Source organism: Neofelis nebulosa, chromosome 15 (assembly GCF_028018385.1).
Source record: "Neofelis nebulosa isolate mNeoNeb1 chromosome 15, mNeoNeb1.pri, whole genome shotgun sequence".
NCBI classification, from domain to species: domain Eukaryota; kingdom Metazoa; phylum Chordata; class Mammalia; order Carnivora; family Felidae; genus Neofelis; species Neofelis nebulosa.
Genome location: NC_080796.1, coordinates 21,102,457 through 21,124,869, shown reverse-complemented (window position 1 = coordinate 21,124,869; position 22,413 = coordinate 21,102,457). Strand labels below are relative to the sequence as shown.

The following is a 22,413-nucleotide window of genomic DNA, read 5'->3' as shown; positions in this document are numbered from 1 at the left end:
TTTAAAGCATAAAGTAGATACAGAAAATTTTAAAACTGCTGCAAGAAGTCCCCGAAACCAAGAGAATCTAGATGGTAAACATCTGCTAAATTTGTGGCAGTGATTTTTCTTTCCTGGTATTTTCAAATATGAGTCAGAGGACTCAAACTACAAACTACATACGTCTGATCAGAAGCAACTGAATGTTTATAAGTATTCTACAGGGGGTTCGGACTGTCCCAGGAGGGTAATATTTTAAAGGACATCAGTGGATGCAAATGAATTTCAGCCATAAGAAGGAAGAAGAGGTGAATAGTACTTTTGTCTCTGGGAGACTTGGAATTTCAGACAGGCTCCATTTTGGAGAATTCTATTTAGCTTGCCTGCATTTGCTGATGTTGTTTCAGTTGGGAATGGGAGAATGATATTCCTTATCCCTGCATCCTGAACTGTTCAGCAGTGTTATGCTATGCTGTTAACAGCTGGCAAGTTCCATGGATATGCAGATGGAAGAGTTCCCCGCTGATATAAAAAGATCTTATGAATTGTGTCTTGTGTAAAAGAGAGCAAAATCCTTTTTACAAAGTAAGTATAACATGAGTAAGAACTGCAATGTTTTTCTTCCCCTGTTGGTCTCTAGCAAACTCTCATCTCTGACAGTCTAATACACAATCTAGACACTTTACCGCATTGCTGTGCTCCTTGGAAAACTGTTTTTACATTTTTTTCCTCCAAAGCTAAGCACTTCCTTTCTTCCTTTCTAGTTACGCCATGGTAGTTAGCAATCTTCTAAATGCCTGAATGCTGCATAAATAATTAAGTGGCACAGAATGTGTTGTTTTGCAAAGTAAAAAAAAAAAATCCACCCATCTAGATTCATGAGCATATTAAGTCATTAGCAAGAGGAATATTCCACCTACAAGAAATACACTGAGAAAAAATGGAAGGGTGTGAAAAATGTGAGCAACTTTACAATGTTACCACCATACCAGAAAGCCTTAAGAATGGAAAGGCCAAGTCAATGGCCACTCAACATGCAGAAGAAAAAAGATATTCTATAACAGCTTTTATTTATCTTCTTTGTTTGAAAAAAAATGATGGAGTGATTATTTGTAATGTAAAATATAAAAATATCCACTAGGGTTATCATTTGGACCATCTGAGAAAACAACAGGCCTTTTTATTTTCAGAAATCTATACCAATTTAGCATTTTGTATGTATCATGTACATGCATCACCCGATGTACATGTTTACTGATTTAGTACAGTGTTTTTTCTGCCTCTTCTCCTCTCTCTTCTGGCCTCAGGACAAGTTGTCTACATACATGTGGATTTGGTGCTTTGTGTTTCTAACTGCTGACACTATAGTACTCCTCTTAACATATCACTCTACCATTAAAATGATTGTGCACAATCACTTAATTCAGTATAATAAATCCTGAATGCAGAAATACTCTTTGGCCAAAATGCCCTAAATCACATGTGTATTCTTTTTTTAAAAATTTATTTTCTAATGTTTATTCTATTTTTGAAAGAGAGAGAGAGAGAGAGCATGCACACGCATGAGTGGGGTAGGGGCAGAGAGACAGGGAGACACAGAATCTGAAGCAGGCCCCAGGCTCCAAGCTGTCAGCACAGAGCCTGACATGGGGCTCGAACTCAAGAGCCCTGAGATCATGACCTGAGCTGAAGTCAGACGCTTAAGCAACTGAGCCACCCAGGCGCCCCACATGCGTATTCTTCAGAAGTTTAATGAACACTGTCTTCATTTATTCCATTCTACTGGATTTGACTCAGAAGATGAATGTTTGGGAATTTTTTTTTTCATCTCAACTTAGAAAATGGGTATTTAGTAATGTATTACTACTATATCTATCTATATTACCTTTATATGAAATTCAAAACAGAATATTTTATGATTATTTTCTTGTTAAAATGATCTACAATTAATAACAACTAGGTTCGAGACGAAATCAGAACACAATCAGCAGACTGAATAAAGACGGGTCACTTACTCTGAGGCAAATGAGGAAGGGAAAATGAAATGACTGAGCTTGTACAAGCTCTCACTGTACCTGTAACAGATCTAAGGTTGGCAGCAGCAATCATTTATAGAGAACTTCTAAGTGCCAGAGATGGAACTAAGGGCCTTACTGATTTTATTTTCTCATTCAATCATCACAGTAATCCTCGAGGAGTGTGTGTCATTTCCCCATTTGCATATGAGGAAATTGAGGTTCAAATGTATTTGGTAATTTGTCCAGAAAGTGTTAAGAGCCAGCAGTCAAAACCTTTGCACCACTAGAAAATAGCCAGTCTACTTTAGATGGATAACCAAACATGTGGTGGAGGAACTGGTGAAGTGTCCAAGGGGAAAGGTGTAGAGAAGGGCAAAGGAAGAAATGATATCCCTTGGTGTGTGTGCAGGGTGAGGACCCCCAATATTGGGAGTGGTAGTATTGGAAGGCTAGCCAGAAAGTGTTCTGTTTGGAGACACCAAACAGTTAACATAAATGGCATTATTCATTTATTAAAAATGCTATTGAGAAGATGGGAGGGTTGGGCAGGGCTGATGGTACCTCTCCAGAGTTTGAATTTAGCATTTACGAGTGCTGTGAATTCAGGTAAGTTGTTTCACCTCTCCCAGCCATGATCTCTGACACCACATATCTGTTGTGATATCATAAATACATTGTGAGGACTGACGACATTTTAAAAACACTAGCACAATGCTTGGCACATATTGAGGCATTAAGCAAATGTTGCTTCCCTCTTCTGTACTTAGTTAAGTTTTACTGAAATTTTCATATGTTAAACAGGTGACTAATTTTTTCCCCAGCTTTTAAAATTTTTGAGTTCCTTGATTTTGTTATTTTTCTGGTTTGCATTAATTACAGTGAACAAAATATTCTATACAAGGATGTGTGATAAATTTGATAAAACATGATAAAACATGAGAATAATAATCAGAAGATATGAACCTGAGTCCTGGCTTTACCATTTATTTATACAATGATACTTACAGGTTAACTGATCAATAGACTAATTTTACTTCCTTTGTAGGGGATCCATCCTGGTTTCTTTTAAGATCTCTTTCTCCTTGGTGTACCATGATTTCACTATGATATGCCTAGGTATGTATTTGTTTATTATTTAATCTTATTTAGGACTTGTTATGTTTCCTGAATTCAAGAATCAGTGGACTTGAACAATTTAAAAAAATTCTCAGCCTGCCTTGTCTCCCCCCAGGGTACTTCTAGTATACAGAATTGGATGAACCATAACCCTTGGTTCATGTCACACTTTCAACATTGGTCAATGTACAGACCAATTTTATTTACTTATTTATTATTTAGATTTTTAACACTAGTTATTTTTAGAATGAGATAAGCACCAGTGAATGCATTATCAAACCCCAAAGCTAGGACTTTTAAAATACGCTGCGTCTATTCGTATGGTACCTTACACCAATCAACTTGTCATCTCCCTGCCTTTGCCACCACCTGAGGTAAGGATCAGTGAGAATAAACATCATTACCTTACTTTCCTTCTATTATTGTTTTATTGCATCTATATGTAGCTTTAAAGAGTTATTTTATCTTTTATTTTTAATTTCATAAAATAGAGTAAGCAATATACAATCTCTCTCACTTATATTGCTAATTAGTTAATCGCCTGTGGTGTAGAGCTCAGCAAGATATACCACCTGTCTAACACCCTGTTTCCCTCAGCCTCCCCTACATGTCTTCAAACAAACTTTATGTAGTCACCCTCATTCACCTTCAGTTACTTCAATACACCGTCATTCCTCTGAATTTTTACATATATCGTTCCTTTGCCTGGGATCCGCTTCCCTTTCCCCAGCCTTCTCCCAGATTTTTACTTCTACCCTTAACATTTACCTCAAAAGTCACTTCCTTTCCAAAGCATTTTCTGATCTCCATTCTTGCTTGTCAAAAAAATAATTAGATACCTCTCATCTTTACTTCCTAACATAATTATTATAGTAATTATCATACACGGTGATGATAAATGACTTTCTTATCAGTCTCCCCTACTAGATTGGGACCTCTTTGAGGACAGGGACTCTTTCCTGCTATATACCTAGCATTAAGCATAGTGCTTAATTAGCACAAAGAAGGTGCTAATTAAATGTCTGCAGAATAATAAGTGAATTAAGTGGGCACAACTACACTTAAAAGTTTGGTAACTTTGACAAGGAAGACTTATTCTAATGATTAACAGCCTGTGTGTGTGTGTGTGTGTGTGTGTGTGTGCACACACACGTTATGTGTGATGCGTGGTTTAGATGATCTGCTCTCTAAAATTATACACGATTTTCTGACTTCCCATTGATAAAGAAAACTGAGGGCTAAATTTCCATTCACTGTGCCCTATAGATTTTGAAATGCTTAACTTACTACCATTCCCCCCGCCCACCCCCAAATGCTTTTGGAACCAGATTAATAGGGAGAAAAGTAATTCACTTAGAAAGCCTTCAACTCACAGTTGTCTGAGATGGTTTTGTCCACAAACATTATTTTCTCTAGCATAATCAATTTCTCTTTCTGAAGGAACCTCAAATAAGAAAGCAAGATTTAGCTGAGAAATTACTTTTTGAGAAACAAACATTTTTAAACTTGATGAAACTAAACCTTTGTGTTCAGGTTTTTAAAGGATGCCAGTTTAGCAAACATTCTAGACACATCTGATTTGGACATGAGAACCTACACATTAGTCATCAATAGACAATGGAATAAAGCCTTTATAAGGATATAAAATGTGAAGTAATCTGAAGGCTTTTGGTGGAATATAATGAAAAGAATGCTAACATCTTTGGAAAAACACATTTTGTGGTATGTTTACATGTATCCTTTTGTGGGCTCACACACACGGGCAACAAAATTAGAATTCCATGGCTATTTTGTTTCAAAATTTAAACCATCAGCCATTAATATTTTGAAGTAATTCCTATTCTATTTCCAGTTTGAGCTGAGTCCATCATAACAACACTGTGAGAAAGGAAACAAACTGCATAGATTCCATCTGGCAAATCAGAGGCCTGTAGATCTGACTGTGGTTCAGCCTCTGGCGCCATCAGTTGGGCTCAAAATCAAAAGCTGTGGAAGGAGGTAATTAGCAGGGACTCTAGACCACTCAGTTGGCAACAGCAGGCTTCTTATAGCCACTGGGAAAGTGGGTGGGAAGGGGTTCAGAAATATTCTCTAAAATAACATTGTTCCTTTAGAATGGACGATTGCAATTATAGAGCTATTTTCATGAAAGAAAAGTTGATTTTGATTAACATTCATATCGACACATTTGTTAAGGTGTCAATATTTAATTGGAAAGTTCGACTACCAGCAAAGACGATTATTACAGATTTTTATTTAATAAGAAAACAAGTAGAGGACAACACCTTCTAACTCACTCACAAAGGTAAAAGGGTAACCCACCACCAATTCTTGGTAAGAAAGGGTGACCTTTCCCATCCCATTAATTTCAGCACAAATTAAACCAAGGAGAGGCATTTTTCCAAAGCAATGAAAATATAATTATGTAGGTCACATTCAGAAGATAGTGTCCTCTGAATCTTGCCTGACCAGGCTGTTGATTTCTTAAACTTCAGTGTTAAATGGAAAGAAATTGGCTACATTTAAGCCACTCGATTTGGCTATAGACATGATCATTTACAGATGAAGGCAAAGCAGCCCCGAAATGAACAGAAGATGAGAAGACTGTGTTCCAAATTGACCAGCTGAAGGAAAGTTTATATTTTAAAAAAACAATCACTCGGTCAGTGACTCATGGGGAAAGAATTCTTAAGCTTTCTTCAGGGAAACCCCAGTAAATAACATGTATAATAAAATGGAGATGGTGTTGTCTGTTTTGTTGGGCCGTTCAGTCCACATAATAAACCATTTGGCAAAAAAAGGAACATTCTGAACACGATTCTCTCTGGGAAACCCCCAAACAGCAAGAACTACTGTGGCTTCCTTACAGTTTTACAGAATATTTTGTATCTCAGACTCGCATGTGAAATAAAAACTTGGAAGAAATGTGGAAAAAAATCTGCTTTTTGTTACAGAGTTGAGGATTTTTCAGCCGGGTGCTTCCATGATTCACACTGCACTCCACTCTTCTGAAACTCAAAACCACATATCATAAAAAGCAACACTGGCTCGGTTAATTCTTCCTGCTTTATCCCTAGGATAACCAACTGCTCTAAGTGTGCCCCACATGACACACAAGAGAAATGAATGAAAAGTTTTCGGCCTGCATCAATTTACTGGAATATGGTGTAAATCATATACTTTCAAAGAGATCTGGAGTCTGAACGTTTTTTTTTTTTCTAATTTGGGGTTTAACTGACATAATCTACAACAGTTTCAGTTCCTCTCATTTTAATTAGCAAAAGCTTTTGGAATTTTGTTGTTTTGGTCTCCAAGAACATCATGGAAGAAAAAAAAGTTGAGCAAAATGAAATGTGCTTCTAAATGATTAAAGAAAGCCCTGTTTGTTGGGGATAGGAATGGTCAGAGTTCTCTATTCTCCAGTCCCCTGCCCAGAATGCTTTGTTCAAGCCACACGGTGCCTAATCAGCATGTCTTTAGATTATTTTATGTTAATTAAAATTATGGTTAGTTTCAGAGGTTAATGTATACATGTTCATGTGGCTTCAAAGCCTTCCCAAATTACTGGCTGAGCTCCCTTGCCTTGGGCAGGCCTGATCTGTGATAAAACTGACCACATTAAACTAAGTTTATTGCTATGGAGTTTTTTTTAACTCAATGGAGAAATTACATTTTGCAGGTTTCTTAAAGAATTTCCCGTTTTAAAACACTCTCTCCTGATACCCCAAAAAGGTAAGAAAAAAGAGAAGAAATGTAAAAGGAAGGGAACAAAGGAACTGGCTTACATGGGCTGGTGGGGGGGGGCAGCTTACTGAGACAATAGATAAGACACAGAACACGACTGATAGATCGCAACTTCTCCATGCTTGCTTTTTGTTGTTGTTGTTTTTTAAACTACAGAAATGCTCCAATTCATTGATTTATTGAGGAAAAATTCCACCAAAAATTCATCAAAAATTGGTTAAAACAATTTCCTCTAATTTATTTGTCACTTTCTGTCATATGGTAAAGCCCATTAAGTGTTCAATGTCTGTCAGTGACTGTAATTAGGGAAAGTGCATTAAAATGGACAACATAATCCCTGATGGTCATAGCTATAGGGCAGCCTGGTGATGCTAGGCAGGACACCATCTGGGAGCCAGGAACAAACAGAAGTTGGGACCAGAAATGGGGACAGAGAGGTGCTTCTCCTGTGGAGGAGAAGCTGGCAACCCATGACTTATAAAGCAAGTGAATGTGTCAACCTACATCTCGTTCTGATCACACACTAAATCCCCAGGACGAATCTCACCCAAAAGATTTGAAAGGGGCACATTTTTCATTTACATCATCATCTATTCCTTAAAACTCTCCTTTGTTCAGGCCCTTGCCACCTTTCTCCTTAACTACCATGAGAATCTCTTGACAGGTCTTCTGGCCTCCCGTTAAATTCATCCTTCACATGCTGCTAGACTAAACAGTCTAAAACACTGCTCTGATCTTTCATAGTGTTTTGATGGCATAGGATGAAGTATATCATCCTCGGTGACCTATCCCTTGCCTGATTAGGTAGAAGTCCCACCATGTCTGATCTAAACAAATCAGGTGTTACCCATTAGGATGCCTTCCTCACCCATGCCACAGGCAGTCAGGTGCTCCTTTTGAGCCACTGAACCCTGAACATACCTCTTATCACCCTCTATTATAAGCTTCTGTTAGATAGTGAGCTCTTTAAAAACAGAAATCATGGATCACTTAGTAATTTTTGCATTTTTGGTACCTAGCAAGTGCTTAATAAAGGCTTGTTGAACTGCACTGAAGTGAAATGAGAGAAACAATAAAGAACATCAAACTCCAACAGACAGGACAAGCAGGAATAATGTATGAAAGAAGTCGGTCTCACAGATTGCATTCACCTATCAGAGACTGGGAGGTTGCCTGGGAAAATCCAGGAAAGTAGAATGGCTCCCTAAAGTGGGGGAAGATTCAGGAAGCTGTTGCCCTAAAATGTTGCTGAACATCAAGTGTTTGTTGTACCTCTGGGTGCTTTGGCCTATAAGCACGGCATGGCATAATCAAACCACAGTATTTTGATTGAGCAGGTAAGCTGCCAGGCCAGGTCGTCATTGGTTTCTGAGCAGATGACTAATGCTGCAAATAGGGAATGGGCAAGAGTGATTGACGGAGATGAGGTTTCCAAGGCAGTATGAACCAATGCAAATGTTCTAGAAACAGAATGGTGGCAAAACAGATGGAAATAGATAATATGGTTTGGGTAAAAATGTTCAAGAACAGCATCTTTACCCTTTCCCTATTGCCCAAGGGTAGCAAATGCAAATTGTCAATACTGTCACAAGTCAGGAAGGAAATTTAGTTAAAAGTAGACTCTAAAATAGTCCCAAGAATGAAATAGTCTCTTACACAGTGAAAGGGAACAACTTAACACCAAAATATTTCACAGCCAGAGATTACCCTCAACTCTCCTTTAAAAGCAACCAAACTTTATTTTCTATTTAGAAAGACAAATGTCAATGAACACCATGGTCAAACTTGGCAGAGTACAATGTAAGAAAATCACCAAACAAGGAAAATGTGAATATACCTTTTAACAAGTTAATATTATAAAGCAGAATAGTTCTAAAAAGCAAAAAAGATGAAAAAAAAAACCCTAAAACTATAAACCTGTACAAATAAACCTTCTACCATTTATATGTGTCAAGTTCAGATCTACTTTCACTCTGGATTTAAAACCAAAATAAAGTACTGGCTATACACTGAGGCTCATCTGAAACACTCCATGGAAGTTTTCAGAGCTTCTTAGCACAAAAGTACAAAGAGATATGGTAATGACTTCCCAGAACAAACAAATATACAGAAAAAAGTGAGTTGGTTTGAGCTCTCAGGGCACACCCGGTGGCCTGTGGCTGCTCTCATCCTGTGCCATGAAGAAATGTATTAGGCCTCTCTAGATCATCCTTCCAGCCTGGGGACCGCCGACAGTTGTTTTCAATGAGGAAGGAGAATGATTCCCCACCACTAGTGTCAGAGTTGCAAGCTGAGTCCATTCACAGTCTCCCTCACTACCAGCAAAATGATTTGCTCTTGATCATGGTTGACAGGGACTTGAGAAGGGGGGATGGTTAGAAAGCTGAATTCTAGTAAACCCAGACCTAAGGCAAGATTCTTAGCATTCCCTCAGTCTATCTCACAGTACAGTCCATGGCTACAGGTGTAAACTCTCCCTCAATGGTGACAGAATGGATACATTAATAGTTTTTGTACCTTATCCTATGGCTACTGTTAGTACCGAGAGTAGTAGTTACAAATCCTTCAGGTTATCAAAATTACCCTGGCAGCTTACTTGAAATGAATATTCCCAGGATATTCTAATTTAGAAGACTTGGGGATGGACCAGGAGTTTGCATTTTTAACAAGCAACCTGGGTGTGTCTCGTGCAGGTCAAATGGACCATACTGAGAAACCCAGAGCTAGAGGCTGCTCCCCTTCTTTTGCCCATCCTGCAAGAATGTTTCCCACTGAACACTGATACTACTAGATGGTGACAGAGATTGTTTAAAAAATAAGGCAGGGGGAGGTGTTATTATTTGAGAAAATAAATTCAAGAATTGCAGTGTCAAACACATTCACATTCCAGTACTCTCAAATTTTAAAAAAGGCTAATGTGCTGTGTCTAACCAGAAGGGAGATACAGAGTACAATGGAACCCAAACATTTCTGATAATTGAATCTTCTTATTTAAATAGGCTGAGCATACTTTGGAAATACTTCTATCTAGAACTTTTATGCCACAAAATATAAAAGCAGAGAACTACTGAGGAGGATAATAATACCTAGATTGACATGGGTACCTAAGAATGCTCTGGAGCAAAGATGCCAGGCTATACACAAATCCTGAATGTAAAAGCCAAGCAGTGGCTCAGCAATAGGTAGCTTAATTGATGCCTTTCAGACTGTTGGCAAGTGGTAAGGCCCTTGGTAAACACTGAGCTTGGAAAAGAGATGATATTTGGGGAATGAGGATGATAATTGGGAATCAGAGCAACTCTGGGGTCCAGAAACATGGCACTTTAACAAAGCTTAAAAGACCATGCCAATACAGAAAATAACGATATTGAAGACAGCCAACACCTTTTGAGAATCGACTTTGTTCCTGGCACTCTTCTACATACATCACAAGGATTGCCTCATTTAGTCTTTGTGAGGTAGAGATTATTATTTCACAAATGAAGAGAGAGACTCAGAGTAACTTGCACAAAGTCACCCAGCTAATTAAGTGGCAGAACTGGGATTTGAATTCAGACTGGAGTTTTAAAACTCTGCAACTCCCTCTAATCAGAACGGTTAATAGGTTTGCAGCTAAAGGAGACAACCTGAGCAGCAGATATATATATCTATATATCTATATCTATATACATAGATATAGATATATCGATACATCTATATCTATATACATAGATATAGATGTATCGATATATCTATATCTATATAAAATATATATCTATATATCTCTATAAAATCTATCTATCTATCTATCTATCTAGATATATTTTCCCCCCCTTAGGAAAGGCAAACTGGCAAGGATTAGAGAAGCTAATTGAAAACTGTAACGCTCATTGTTCCTCATGGTTAGGGGAGATGTGAATTGCTCTGGCTTTAAGGAATGTACTCTGGTGGCATAAATCAAAAACTCTCTTCATTCTATTTGATACCAATTCTACTTCTATAAACCTACTTTAAGGAAATAATCAGAAGTGCATAGGAATAATCACGCACAAAGATGTTTACTATAAATCTGCATATAACAAAAAATTCGTTGGAATTGAGCATATATTAGAAAGTTCACCAACTCTAGATTCACCACTAGGTTTGAATTAAATCCCGATGCCTTCACGTATTAAATATGTGATCTTTGGCTACCTTGCTAACTTTACTAAGCCTCATATTCTCCATCTCCAGAATGGAGAAGATAATGTTTACTTTACAGCAGGGATTCTCAACAGCAGGAATCTTGACATTTAGACATTTAATTCTGAGCCTTAATAGGATTTTTAGTAGCATCCCTGACCTCTACCCACTAGATCCCAGTAGCATCCCTCAACCAGTTGTGACAGTCAAAAATGTCTCCAGATATTGCAAAATGTCCCTAGTTGAGAATCACTATCTTCCAGGATTGTTGTGAGGATTCAATGAGCTAATTTAAAGATACTTGATGGTGGGGCGCCTGGGTGGCGCAGTCGGTTAAGCGTCCGACTTCAGCCAGGTCACGATCTCGCGGTCCGGTCCGTGAGTTCGAGCCCCGCGTCAGGCTCTGGGCTGATGGCTCGGAGCCTGGAGCCTGTTTCCGATTCTGTGTCTCCCTCTCTCTCTGCCCCTCCCCCATTCATGCTCTGTCTCTCTCTGTCCCAAAAATAAAAAAATAAAAAACGTTGAAAAAAAAAAAGATACTTGATGGTGAAAGAGAGAAATAAACAGTATTGAATGAGAAAGCCATTAAGTGTGTGTGTGTGTGTGTGTGTGTGTGTGTGTGTGTGTGTGTGTATAAGCAAAGGAGATAAAGCCAGTAGGAGACAGAATGAAATCCAAGAGCAAATCAAAACAACAATGAGGCATCACCTCACACCCATTAGAATGGCTAGCATAAAAAAGATATGAAATAACAAGTGTTGGTGGATTAATGTTTCCTATCTAGTACTAAAAACTTAAATACTGCTTTTTCACCATTTGGGAGGCCTTCCTATTTGTTAAGCAGTTGTAATACAATGTGTTTGTTAAAGATCTTTTCTGGGACCACAACCACTATGCCATTTTACAGAATCCAAGCTGAAATTTAGACATCCACCACTCCCTGATGTGATACTTGTATTCTATAAATCTATATAATACTATAAATTGTATACTTTAATACTTTCATAATTTTACTTATATAATTTTATATAATATATAATTATAACCCTCTCAGCACTTCCCATGAATTAGAAGTATAAAATTGTTACTAGCCTTCATAAGACTTGGCTTCAACAACTGACTTCAGTAATTTTGTCACATTTGAAGAAAATCAAAGTATCCAAGTTTATTTATCAATGACGGAAAAACTCTACTTCTAAATGGGCTGAGCAAATAGATGTGGGTGGCTTTATCTTCGGGTTTAGGTGTACTGGCCACCTTAAAGTGACTTTTAAAAAAATCTTGATTGGAAGACAATACACAATACATTCCATACTTTGGTCAAGAAAGTTTTCTCTTTGACAATGTGTGAGTTGAAACGTTGGACCACGTGGAAAGGGACGAATGATGATGTTTAGGTTGGAACATTAGAAAGGTTTTTTTTTTTTTTAATAAAGGCTCATTTTTATATCTTATTTTTATATCTTATAATGCTTAAATATAGAAATACTTTAACTTTTCTGTTTTCATGGAATTCTAATTTTGAAATTGGATTTTAGTGGAAACACATAGTTACCCAACTTTATAAAAATTGGGTTTTACTTATTTAATGAAAGACATACATTCACCAAAAAAAAAAGTTAGGAAAGGCAATTCTTTGTAACACTCACAATCCTTGACCCTGAACCTCTTGACCAAGTATGCAAGTCTAAGTATGAAAATCTCTTCAGTTTTTGTCATACTTTCTAAGGCAAACCAGCAAATCAAAGGACAGGGAATATTCTTCACATGAAGCAGATACTGCAGAGGCATAATGGCAAGTGTGGACTGCGTACGTTCAGAGTTTGCAGTCTGAACAGACTCCAGTTCTTCAACCAATCCTAAGTAAACTGGGCTCAGTTGAAGATCGTAAGTTCAAATCTTCACAGGTTAGATTTTATTATAGGGGGATCTTGCATACTTATTTCAAGATAGGTCAGGGTTTATCAACCTTGACATTATTGACACATTTGACTGGAAAATTCTTTATTATGGAGGCTGTCCTATAAATAAAAGGCTGTTGGTTTCTACCCACTAGATGCCAGTACTACCTCTCCAATCTGACAATCAAGAAGGTCTCTAAATATTGCCAAATGTTTCCTGGGGAGCAAAATCATCCCTATTTGAGAACCAATGATCTAAGTGGAAATAATACTTTTTTTCCGGTTTTTTATTTGAGGGAATAATTACAGTGATAGAAGGACTTCAACAGGTTAAGCCTTTTTTTAAAGGTATATTATGTTCTTTGCATAAGATTGTCTTTTTTTGTTTGTTTTGTGTAATTCCTTGAAGTGTCACCAATTCTTTGAAGCCATGTGACACAAAATTAAAAAAAAAAAATTGTGAGACTAATGGCTAATTACTTCAAAGAGGAAAATGAAAATGTCCCAATCAGAACTTTTCTTCACTTAAAACTTGGTCAATAACAATAATTGTGCTGCAGAATATGTGTTGTTTTTATGTAAAGTTGGTATTTAATATCTTATTTTGTTATACAATTAGATATTCCTAAGTAATATTAGTCTTCGAATTTAGGCCTGATTCAGTTTGTATGCAACTAATTCAGTTAGTATACAACTAAAAACATTTCCTAAAGCCTTATTTAAATACTATTCTGTTTTCTTTTTAGAACTTTGTATATTAGATTTTGCTTATCCTAATAATTAAGAGAAATCCATTCCTCACTCTGGACTAAAATAATATGCATCAAATTGGGACAAACACAATGAATATGCTTTAGAAAAGAACAATTATAAATTAAAATATTCTAGTCCCTCTGTGCAGTTTCTTTAAAAAAAAAAAGAGTCCTAAATAAGTAACTTATTTTAGGTTTTGTTCTGGGATACTTATCTACTGGCTCTATCTATTCAGATTATTTAATTTTTAAATACAAGTGTATGGCTTCTATGTAACAATTATCATTACCAACTGGGTTCAGGCATCCACTCACATGGCCTTCTAGCTTCCCATAAAGGGCCGTATACCTGCTTGTTCAGCCTACTTAAATGTTATTGGACCTCCCCCAACTTCAACACACAGTTTTTGTATAAGTATCTTCCTTACCTTATTGGATTTCCAAGTTTATAAAAATAATATGAGTACATTAACAAATCAATTAATACATGGGTGTCTAAAAAGGTTACAAATAACCTATAACTTTTCTTCAAGTCCATTTCCTACACCTTTCATTGTGCTCAGATAAACGCATGCAGAAACACGTGCACATACACAAGGCTCATCTTTCTCAGTCTCCGCAAACGGTTTCTCTTCCTCTACTATTCTTTTAAAAGGACAGATAATTCTGTCCTCAGCAATCTTCTTTTTGGTTTCTCCATTTAATCCCTACCTGCCAAATTTTAAATATCTAACAACTTTCAAATCTCTGTCTGAAGCTCTCTCCTCTCAACTTAGATTTACATATTTAACTGCCTAGAAGATATCTCTAATTGGATGCTGAGATAGTCATTCAAATATCCAGTTCTCCTCCAAGGACTTGGTAACATGGTACTTTCCTGCCCATTTGAGCTTAGATGTGGCCATGTGGTTCACTTTGGATAATAAAAAGGGTATGGAAATGACATATCACATTTAGACAGAAGCATTAACAGCTAGTGTGTGAATCTCCACTCATTCTTTTCCTGTGATCAGCAATAATATGACCAACCTGAGTGCTAAAGTGAGAATAACGAGGAGTGGAGGCCCAGACAACTTGAGATGGGTATATAGCATGATGAAGAAATAAATCTTGTAGTCTGAAGCCACCAGACTTTGAGGATTGTTTTTTGCAGCAGTATAACTTAATCTATCCTGACTAAACACTGATATGTCTGAGGCATCCTAAATTAAACATGGTCAAAACAAATGACCCATCCCATTTTCTCCTTTTCCCATATTGCTCATCTTTTTATTTTATTTTTTTTATTAAAAAAAATTTTTTTTAACGTTTATTTATTTTTGAGACAGAGAAAGACAGAGCATGAACAGGGGAGGGTCAGAGAGAGGGAGACACAGAATCCGAAACAGGCTCCAGGCTCTGAGCTGTCAGCACAGAACCTGAAGTGGGGCTCGAACTCACAGACCTGAGATCATGACCTGAGCCAAAGTTGGCCACTTAACCGACTGAGCCACCCAGGCGCCCCTTGCTCATCTTTTTAAATGGCACTAACATGTATCTGTTTTGTAAGACTCAATCACCTTTTTTATTTTACTCTTTCTGTCACTTTCCATGTCTAATCCATCAGTAAATCTTAAAGGATTGGCTTTACCACCAAAGTACATCCCAAATTCAACTGATTGTCAGTATCTCCATTGCTGTGACCCTAACCCAAGCCATCATATCTCTCTGAACCAACACAGCAGCCTCCTGACCTTCCTTATAAACCCCACTCCCATTTTTTGTTTTTATTATTGTCTTTTACTATTAATTTGTAAAAACGCTTTAAACTTTGGCAAATAAGATATTAACTCTATCTGTGATAGGTATTATATAAATGTCATTTTCAATTTTAACTTTTTAAATATAAATCTGGCTCAGTCTTCAGAGTCAGATTAAGTCACTGGTTTTAATTGCCATTAGCCTTAATCAGATTAGAGTGCCCAGTAGAGTAACTAGTAAACACATACTGTTCAATAGTCAACATGACTCTCTGAAACCCAAGAGGAGTATTTTCTCCCCAAGAGGAGTATTTCTTGAGACTCTAATTCTGATCTCAGTACTTCAACTGTCATCCTGCTTTTCAATTTTCAGATTATACATTTTGTTGCATAAATGAATAAATTCAAGGCAAATGAATCAACTTTTAAATTTAAGTTTTACAGAATTCTTTTCATTAGCTTAATATTATATATTATCATTTTTAAACCTCAATTAGATTCCTAAAATAGTAGAAGATAAAGGGTCAGAAATTAGGCCATGAAATGACTCCCTGACAATCCTCGGATATTATATATTTTTGTACATTACACACAGCATAGTCATAGTGGGCAGTGGTGCTGACAGGTATAAACATGGAATTGAAGGAAAAAAGATTGGTCCAGAAAGATGGGGGAGGGTGGGTACGATGGAATTTGAACATCTGAAAGAAAGACATGATTGAGGGTCGCAGGCAATGAGGGAATGTATCAGAGACTCACAGCATGGTCCTTCAGCAATATGTAATTTAGTGAAAAAAATAACATTGCAAATATAATAACAGACAGGATTACATAATTATACCACATTTGTAGAGTTTCAGATGCTTAATTTCCATCATTTATATTATCTTTGACTTTCCTATAAAGTTTAATCCATTTATATTCAGTATTTTTCCTTCTGAATATTATTTTCAATATTTTATGTTTGTTTCTTTCTCACCATCCTCCATTTAAAATCTCTTTCTCATTAAAAATATTTTATTGAAATAGTAGACATACAGTGTTATAGTAGATTAAGGTGTGTTTAAAACCTTTTTTTGAAAATTGCACAGAAGACAGTTATCAAGGAAAATGAGAAAATGATACAGGAACAAAATTTAAAATTGCCCATACTATTAACATTTTGGTGTGTATCTTATCAGGATTTCTATGTGCAAATATATAAATATAAATATCATCCTGTATAAGTTTTTTAAAGCAAAAATGGGATTATGTTATCCATGGTGGGTTTTTTTCCCGCTAATTTATCATGAAAATTTCCAATGCAGTTGATATATACTTTTTAAAAATGTGCTTCAAAGCATTTCACTGATGTACCATACTCTACTAAACCAATTATTTATGACAGATATTGATGCTGTTTTTAAATACGTAATTATGAACAGTGTTTTGAAATGAATTATGAACAGATACCTTTGTACAATTATTGAATTATTTGACAAAAATACATTTTTAAGAGCAAACTTGCTTGGCCAGAAGGTTGGCGCATAACCAAAGCATTTGATACATAACACCAAACTGGCCATCTTCCAGGAGGGCCGTGTATACACTCTGCCACGTGTAGTGCACAAGGACAGCTTCCTCAACACTACATATCATGACCATTCTTTCACATTTCTCATAATCTAAAGGGTCAAAAATGATGTATGGCTGGCTATGTGAATTTACAATTCTTGGTTGCTAGTGAAACTGGACTTTATAGCAGTCCTTTTTTTTTTTTTTTTTCTTTTTGGGTATTAAATCAATGTCTATTGATTTGGCCAGCTTTCTTTCTTCTTAGGTTTTTGTTGTGTTTTAAGTGAATCAAATAGAAATAGTTCTATTTTGAAGATATTTAATCCCTTCAATGTCATACATGCTGAAATATTTTACTAACTTTTAATTGTTTACTGTCTTCTATTCCACACAAAGTTTAAATTTGTAGGTAGCTTAAGCTTTCATATTATTCTTTCATTATTTTCAAGTTCATTAATTTTTACTTTAATCATTAATTCTTTCTTTCTTTAGATTTTGTGTTGCTCACTTTCTAATTTTTTTTTAATGGAGAGAGAGTGGGGGAGGGGTAGAGGAAGAGGGAGAAAGAGTATTTTTTTTTATGCCGGCTTGTTCCCACAACCCTGGGATCATGACCTGAGCAAAAATCAAGAGTCTGACACTCAACCAACTGTACCATCTAGATGCCCAATCTCTTTCCAAACTTTTAAATTAATTCACTTCCATTAAAAATAATAAATCCATTTAAAGTTACTAATTTTTCTCTGTGTATAGCATTGGGTATACCTTATAATGTTTCCTGTTTAGTGTTTTCATTGTTATTATATTCCAAATAGTCTGTTAATTAAGTGTTTATTTCCATTTGGATCCATTTTGGAGTGTATTTTCTTATTCCTAAAAAGATCAGCTTTTACATTTAAAGTTTGCTACGGGGGTGCCTGGGTGGCTCAATCAGTTAAGCATCCAACTTTGGCTCAGGTGCCCTCCCCTGCTCACACTCTGTGTTACTCTCACAAAAATAAATAAGCATTAAAAAAATTATTTACAATTTGCTATGTATACATAGTTTTCTGTAACTTATTAGATAGCAAATATTTATATATTTAAAAAATACACACACACATATCTTTTGAATCAATCTTATTTCTTACAGTAATCATATTCTTTGTAATTTTAGTTTTTGTCCAGTTGATCTGCCAAGGATAGGGAGAAAAATTTTAAACTCTTAGAACTACAATGATTCTGGTATGATTTCACTGTCCAATATGATAATCACATAAAGATAAATAAAAAATTAATTTGTACTTTTTGATAAAAATGCTTCTGTAAGGTCTTAAATTTCAAAATAAAACTAACCACATTGGAACTTCTAAAATCATACTTGATCATAACATGTTTTCAAAAGAGAGGCATAAAAACTTTCTTTTATTTTGGGGCAGTGTTAAATCAATTCCATTCATATGAGAAGATATTTAAAACACTGTGAGAGACACTATTGGGGGGGGCACGGTGGCACAGTAACAGGGCCCTAGGATCACCTCACCCCATATATACAACTAGGTAACACTCACATTGGTGCAAATTACCCAGAAAATGACCTGAAGACTGGCAGAACAAACTCAACAACTAAAGGTAGAGTTGAAGCCCTATCAAAGAGAGTAGTAAGGATGGACATGTGGTAGGGAGCTAGATGGACTGCAGTGGGACCTTCTGTGGGCAGGAGGGAGCCTCAATCAATGGTGGAAAAGGGAGAGAAATGGATTATCACACCAGGGAGCCCACACAGAGAAGATGAATCACCAAGAAATTTGGCTTTGAAAACTAGAGCGGCTGAATTTCATGAGTTCTTAAAACCAGTGAGCCATAAATTCTGGAATTTTAAAAATCAGAGTGCTTGGCTTTGGGACAGCCCAGACTGGTGATAGGAAGCTGTCTGAGTCCCCACCCTTAAAGAGACAGGACAACAAATAGCTTGTAGGGATACAGCATGGAAGCAGCAGTTTGAAAAATGCTTGGTGCATATGGGAGAGAGAATTATTTACTCACCTCAGAGCTTGTCCCAGAGAGGCAGGAATTGCAGGGAGAACCCTCTAGGAACAAGGGAACTGAAAGGTGCCATTTTCTTCCCCCACCCAGCATAACCCCAGCACAAACACCTGAGCATAAACACTCAGCCACCTCACTATCTAACTTGCTAACACCAAGCCCTGCCCCACTGCACTTTGGGCAGATCTGCTCTTCTCAGTCACCTTTGTCTCAATTTGGACTGCACGGTCCCCTCCCCCTAAAGACTGGTGCAAATCTTGCCAAACCAAGACCCGAGCAGTGTATTTTACAGGGCCCTTGGTCCTGGAAGCAGCTGTGGTGGCTGTAGGCCCTACGGAAGGGTGTAACTTGTTAAAATTGCTTGCCTTTCCCACATAGCCCCAGTCCCTGCAGCAGCAACTACAGGTCTCATTTTGAAAACAGGCCAGGGTGTACCTTGTTAAAACTACATGCCCCACATGGCCTGGGGACCAAACACTGACCACACAGGCAAAGAAAGCCTCTGCAGATGACTGGACTGAAGGAAAAAGTGGCTAGGACACAACAGTAGGGAACAGGCAACACACATAGGAGACACCTCTGAAGCATGAGGTTCTGGTGAATAGGGGGACATTGCACTGAGGGGCACTACAGGACTCCTTCATAAGACCATTACTTTCAAGAGCAGAAAATGTATCTGACTCTCCTAACACACAGTAATGGACACAGGAGTTAGACAAAATGAGACAGAAGAGTATGACCCAACTGAAAGAACAAAACCACAGTAAGAGACCAAAGCAAAAATAATATGCCTGATAGAGAATTTAAAGTAATGATCATACAGATATTTATTGGATTTAAGAAAAGAGTGGAGGGCATCAGTGAGACCTTTAACAAAGAGACAGAAAATGTAAAAAAGAAACAGATGAAGAACAAAAGAAATGAAATTAAAAATACACTAGATGTAATAAATAGCAGACGAGAAGAAGCAGAGGAATGAATTAGTGACCTGGAGGACAGAGTAATGGGAAGTAATCACGCTGAGCAGGTGAGAGAGGAAAAATTATGCACAATGAGAAGAGACTTAGGGAACTCAGCAACTCCATCAAGCATTATAACATTTCCATTATAGGGATCCCCGAAGAAGAAGGAAGAGAAAAAGGGACAGAAAATTTATTTGAAGAAATTAATAATAATATAAATAATAGAAACTGAAATAATAGAAGAAATAATAGCTGAAAACCTCCCTAATCTGGGGAAGGAAACTGATATCCAGACACAGGAGGCACAGAGATCCACCAACAAAATCAACCCCAAATCAACCAAGGCACATAGTAATTAAAATGGCCAAAAGTAGCAATAAAGAGAGAATTTTAAAAGAAGTAGGTGAAAAGAAGACAGTTACATATAAGGGAAACTCCATAAGGCTATCAGCAGACTTTTCAAAGTGCTAAAAGGAAAAATCTGCAACCAAGAATACTTTAACTAGCAAAACTATTATTCAGAATAGAAGGAGAGACAGTTTCCTCGACAAACAAAAACAAAAGGCATTCATGACCATTAAACTAGCTCTACAAGCACTATTAAAGGGGACTCTGAGTGGAAAGGAAAGACCACAAGTAAAGGTAAAAAAAAGTAGGAAGTACCAAAGTAGTAAAAATAAGTACATCTGTAAAAATAAGTCAAGGGAATCATAAAATAAAAGGATGTAAATTATGACACCATATACCAAAAATGTGGTGGGGAGAGGAGTAAAGAATGGGCACAAACTTAAGTGACCATCAACTTAATAGACAGGTATATGCAGAAGATGTTATATACAAACCTAATTGTAACTACAAATCAAAAACCAGTAGTAGATATGCGAAGTAAAGAGAGAAAAGAATCCAAGTATATCATTAAAGAAAGCCACAAACCATGAAAGAGAGCAAGAGAAGGATCAGAGAACCACAAAAACATTCACAAAACAAGTAACAAAATGGCAATAAACATATACGTAACTACTTTGAATGTAAATGGACTGAATACTCCAATCAAAAGACATGGGGTGACAAAATGGATTAAAAAAACAACACCCATCTACATGCTGCCTACAAGAGACTCATTTCAGACTTAAGGACACATGCAGACTGAAAGTGAGGGGATAAAGAAACACTTATTATGCAAATAGATATCAAAAGAAAGCCAGGTAGCAATACTTACATCGGACAAAATAGATTTTAAAACAAAGACTGTAACAAGAGACAAAGGACACTATGTAATAATAAAAGGGAGAATCCAATAAGAAGATGTAACAATTGTAAATATGCGCCAAAATGGGTGTGCCCAAATACAAAAAACAGTTAACAACAGGCATAAAGATACTAACTGATAGTAATACAATAACAGTAGGGGACTTTAACACCCCACTTACATCAATGGACAGATCATCCAAACAGAGTATCAACAAGGAAATAGTAACTTTGGATGACACATTAGACCGAATGGATTTAACAGATACATTCACTGCCGCCTGGGTGGCTCAGCTGGTTAAGCATCTGACTTTGGCTCAGGTCATGATCTCACAGTTCGTGGGTTTGAGCTGTGCTGACAGCTCAGAGTCTGAAGCCTGCTTTAGATTCTGTGTCTCTTTCTCTCTCTGCCCCTCCCCCACTCACATTCTGTCTCTCTCTCTCTCTCTCAAAAATAAATAAACATAAAAAAAAAAACCCAGATAAATCCACAACATTTCATTCTAAAAGAGCAGAATACACTTTCATTTCAAGTAACATTCTCCAGAAGAGATCACATATTGGGCCACAAAACAAGTCTCAACAAATTTAAAAAGAATGACCTCATACCATTCATCTTTTCTGACCACGCTATGAAACTAGAAATCAAGAAAGTCTGGAAAGAGCCCAAATACATGGAGGTTAAACATGTTAGTGAACAATGAATGGGTCAACCAAGAAATCAGAGAAGAAATAAAAAATTACATGGAGGGGTGCCTAGTTGGCTCAGTCAGTAGAACATCTGACCCTTCATCTTGGGGTCATAAGTTTGAGCTCCACCCACATTGGGTGTAGAGATCACTTTAAATTTTTTTTAATTACATGGAGAAAAATGAAAATGAAAACACAATGCTACAAAATTTCTGGGATGCACCAACAGCAGTTTTAAGAGGGAAGTTTATAGCAATACAGGTCTACCTCAAGAAATAGAATAATCTGAAATATACAACCTAATCTTACATGTAAAGGAGCTAGAAAAAGAAGAACAAACAAAACCCCACATCAGCAGAATGAAAGAAATAATAAAGATTAGAGTAGAAATAAATGATACAGAAAGTAAAAGAAACAATAGAACACACTGATGAAACCAGGAGCTGGATCTTTGCAAAGACTAACAAAACTGACAAACTACTAGCCAGTCTCATCAAAATAAAAGTGGGGGGGGGGGGGAGGAG

General features: G+C 36.8%; 1 protein-coding gene across 9 annotated transcripts in view; it reads right to left on the bottom strand.

The window, feature by feature from the left end:
* DNM3 (dynamin 3) overlaps window positions 1–22,413 on the bottom strand; it is a 575,498-nt gene that overhangs the window by 70,068 nt on the left and 483,017 nt on the right. The gene's annotated exons all lie outside the window — the stretch shown is intronic.